Raw genomic sequence first — 4,998 nt, 5'->3', positions numbered from 1 at the left:
AAGAGTAAGCACCTTGAGTTCATGGCTAATAGATGCTATGTTCATGCTCGGGGTTGAGTTGGTAAGTTTAAATCTATGTGATGATTTCAATTGCATTCCCGTAAATAAGGTAACGTGGAATAGATGTAAGTCATTTGATTGCATGATTATTGCGGAAATGAGATGATGTATGGAAATGCCTCAATTACTCTATTGAATAAGTATATAAAATGTCATTGGTTGAGTTGGTATGAGATTGAACCGAAAGGTCCAAGGAATTATGGTATAGTTTCGATATGGATGGAGTACCTAGCCTCGTTTATTGTTTCATGTTGTGATAATTTTATTAATGGATGGTTGTCAAATGCTTATGACTTACTGAGTTATAAACTCACTCGGTGTTTTCTTGTCACCCATTTTAGGTCTCTTGGACTCGTATCGTTTGCGTGCTCGGAACCGTCGTTGAAGTCATCACACCGGCTGAGAATCTTTTGGTATTGTCTTCGTAGTTGAGCTAGGAGAACATTTGGCATGTATAGGCTATTTTGTTTTGTCGAATTGTGGGTTGTAAACTTTAAGCCATGCGAAAATGGCCTATGTGGTCGGTTGAGTGTGAATCTAAAACCTATAGGCACGAGCCTTAGAAACCTTAATTTTGATAAGGTGGCCATAGTTTGTATTATGTATGATGAAATAGTTGGCCATGGAAGAATTATGAAATAGTCATTGTTTGCTTTAGTACCAGATGCTGCCAGCAGCAGTGAGGTGAGATGGAAAAATCACTAAAAATAGTAGAAGTAGAATTAAATAGTGAATAAATTATGAAATTGAACCTTGATGAATCTATTTTCATATAGACGAAACGAAACGACCGTATGAGCTGTATTTTAAGAGATATTCAGGTTTTCGTGAAACAGGGCCAGAACAGTTTCTGGATCCCCTGCTCCGACTTGGAAAATTTACCATAAATTATCCAGAAACAATTAGAAGTCATGCCTTATATGCATAGATTACCCTTTGAGTCTAGTTTTATTAGAAACAAACGGTATGAGCATTAGAGCTCTGTACAAGATGGTATCCAGGTCGTAATGGGCAAAGGTCAGTGTAGTCGAACCCTGAAACAGGGGTGACTTTAACTAATAAACTGTACCAATTGGCCCAACCAAAAATTCTAGAAATAAATCCATGGATGGATATATGAGTCTAGTTTCAGGAAAAATTGATGGAACTCATTTTCGAGTTCTGGAACTCGAGATATGATTTTTAAGGTGATAGTGACGCAGTTAACTAGCCTGCCTGGAACAGAAAAAGGAAAACAAAAAAAAATTTTCCAAGAGAGGAATAAGTAAAGTAAGCCCGGTAACACCTCATGGTCAAATCCGGTGACGGTCACGGGTTTGGGGTGTTGCATTTAATTGGTATCAGAGCTATGGTTTAGTCGGTTCTAGGACTACCATAGCGCGTGTGAGTCTAGCTATACATGCCAAATCGTTAGTGCTTAATAATATGATGACTTCTGACGGTTGAAATTTTGTTTTGATTAGCAATGGAACCCGGGGTAGAGAGACCCTTGGCGGATGACGTTGAAAGTGTAGCGGCTGCTCCTGTGCAAGGGACACCTCCTAGCCTCAGTCATCCGCGAATAATCAAAATGAAGGGGCGAAACAAGCCTTCTTCACCATGATGAATGAGTGGGTCGCGCAATATGCCCGAACCAATCCGGCTGTCCAACCATTCCCGAATTTAAATAATCCACCCCAAGAGCCCGTAATGCCATCAATTACTGATCCTGTGAGGCTGAGTAAACCACCTGTGGACTTGATTAAGAAGCGTGGGGCCGAGGAGTTTAAGGCCATAGTTACCGATGATGCCGAAAGGGCCGAGTTCTGGCTTGATAACACCATTAGAGTGTTTGATGAACTGTCATGCACACCCGATGAATGTCTTAAGTGTGTTATATCTTTGTTACGAGACTCAGCCTACTATTGGTGGAGGACCTTGATTTTCATAGTCCCAAAGGAACAAGTTACTTGGGATTTCTTTCAAATGGAATTTCGGAAGAAATATATTAGTCAACGGTTCATCGATCAGAAGCGTAAGGAATTTTTGGAGCTCAAGCAAGACCGTATGACAGTATCTGAATACGAACATGAGTTCGTAAGACTTAGTCGGTATGCTCGGGAGTGTGTGGCTGATGAGGTTGCTATGTGCAAAAGATTTGAAGAAGGATTGAATGAAGATTTAAAGCTGCTAGTGGGTATTTTGGAGATAAAGGAGTTCGTAACACTAGTCGAACGAGCCTGTAAGGCGGAAGAACTTGGAAAGGAGAAGAAGAAGGCTGAATTTGAAGCAAGAGATTATCGTAAAAGATCGGCGAGTAAAGCTCCGTTCTCGACCGTAAAGAAATTCAGGGAGGACACTAGTAAGTTTAGGGCGACTGCGGGAATTTCCATCAGAGCCCGACCATCGACGGACTCCCGAGCTACTTCGGTAGCTAGTGTGGGCAATAGTCGTCAAGAGAAACCTGAATGCCCCCAATGTGGAAGACGACACCTAGGTGAATGTTGGGGTAAGTCTGTTAATAGGGCCTGTTATGGATGCGGTTTGAGGGACCACTTCATTAGAGATTGCACGGAGCTAGATGAGAGGAATAAGACGCAAGGTGCAAGACCTAGTGGAACGACGGCTGGAGGTAGGCCCCCGAGAATTTCTGGAGGTAGGGGTGGTAATCAGAGAGGAACCTCTAGTACGGCTGTCCGATCCGAGACCCGTGCTCCTGCTAGAGCATATGCCATCCGCGCACGAGAGGAGGCATCCTCCCCTGACGTTATCACTGGTACTTTTACTCTCTTCGATATTAATGTGATTGCATTGATTGACCCCGGCTCTACTCATTCATATGTATGTGAAACCTTAGCATCCAGTAAGACTCTACCTGTTGAGTCTACTGAGTTCATAATTCGAGTGTCAAAACCTTTAGGTCAATACGTACTCGTTGATAAAGTGTGCAAGAGATGCCCCCTAATAATTCGAGAATCTGTTTTCCGGTGATCGATGCTTCTACCATTTGATGAATTCGATGTTATTCTTGGTATGGATTGGTCGATGTACATGATGCGTTGGTGGATCGCAAAAGGAAAACCATTGATTTGAGGAGTGCAAATAACGAGGTAGTCCGAGTCGAGTCTCTTGATTTAAAAGGAGTGCAGCGATAGTATCTTCTATGACCGTCAAGGTATGTGAAAAGGGTGTGAAACATACCTTGCGTATGTGTTTGAAAGTAAAGAGACGGAAGGAAACTCGAATCGGTACAGTGGTTTGTGAGTATTCAGATGTTTTTCCGAGGAGTTACCGGATTGCCACCGTTCGAGAAGTGGAATTCGGCATCGAAGTTGTACCGGGTACTACGCCGATTTCAATAGCCACGTATCGTATGGTATTAACGGAATTAAAGGAATTGAAGGTTCAATTGCAAGAATTGACGGATAGAGGTTTTGCTCGACCGAGTTTTTCTCCATGGGGCGCACCAGTATTGTTTGTGAAGAAGAAGGATGGAACTATGAGATTGTGCATCGACTATCGTCAGTTGAATAAAGTGACGATAAAGAATAAATATCCGTTGCCACGAATTGACGATTTGTTTGATCAATTAAAGGGAGCCTCAGTGTTTTCAAAGATAGATTTGAGGTCGGGGTATTATCAGTTGAGGGTCCGAGAATCGGACATACCCAAAACCGCTTTTAGAACGAGGTACGGTCACTACGAATTCTTGGTGATGCCGTTTGGGCTCACTAATGCCCCTGCGGTATTTATGGATTTAATGAATATAATTTTCAGGCTATACTTGGATCGGTTCGTAGTTGTATTTATCGACGACATTTTGGTCTATTCGAGAGATGAAACTGAACATGCTGAACACCTGAGGCTAGTGTTACAAATTTTACGAGATAAGCAGTTATACGCAAAGTTCAGTAAATGTGAATTTTGGTTGAGAGAGGTTAGCTTTTGGGGCACGTGGTGTCCGTGATCGGTGTCGAGTGGACCCAAACAAAATTTCAGCCATAGTTGATTGGAAACCTCCAAGGAATATTACCGAAGTTAGGAGCTTTTGGGGCTTGCGGATACTATCGACGATTTGTGAAAGGTTTTTCGATGATAGCTGCACCGATGACAAAACTACTTCAAAAGATGTTAAGTTCGAGTGGTCGAAATTTGTCAAGAAAGTTTCGATCGACTAAAAACCTGTTTAACCGAGGCCCCGGTACTAGTACAGCTGGAGTCCGGTAAAGAGTTTGTCATATACAGTGACGCATCCTTGCTTGGGTTGGGTTGTGTGTTAATGCAATAAGGTCGAGTTGTGGCTTACGCGTCGAGACAACTAAAGCCGCATGAGAGAAACTATCCGACTCATGACCTTGAACTAGCAGCCATAGTGTTCGCCTTGAAGATATGGCGGCATTACTTGTTTGGAGAAAGGTGTCACATTTATTCGGACCACAAGAGTCTAAAATATTTGATGACTCAGAGAGATTTAAACCTACGACAAAGACGTTGGCTTGAGTTGTTGAAAGACTATGAACTCATCATTGATTATCACCCGGGAAAGGCCAACGTGGTGGCCGATGCTTTAAGTCGTAAAGCACTGTTTGCTTTGAGAGCGATGGATGCTCACCTATCCATTTCACCCGAGAAGGTGCTAGTAGTCGAATTAGAGGCCAAACCATTGTTGATTCATCAAATACTTGAGTCTCGAAGGTCGATTTGAATTGGTCGCTAAGCGAGCGAATGTGTTTCGAATGAAGAATCGGAATTTCAGATTGACGACAATGATTGCTTGACGTTCAAGGGTCGATTATGTATTCCAAGGCTCATAGTAGTCGAATGGCAATCCACCCAGGGAGTACGAAAATGTACAATGACCTGAAACGCCAATTTTGGTGGCCCAGTATGAAACGAGACGTTTCTGAATTTGTTTCAAGGTGTCTGATATGTCAACAAGTGAAAGCGGAACATCAAGTG

Source organism: Gossypium arboreum, chromosome 5, assembly GCF_025698485.1.
Source record: "Gossypium arboreum isolate Shixiya-1 chromosome 5, ASM2569848v2, whole genome shotgun sequence".
In the NCBI taxonomy this organism is placed as follows: Eukaryota; Viridiplantae; Streptophyta; class Magnoliopsida; order Malvales; family Malvaceae; genus Gossypium; species Gossypium arboreum.
This window is presented reverse-complemented; position numbering follows the sequence as displayed.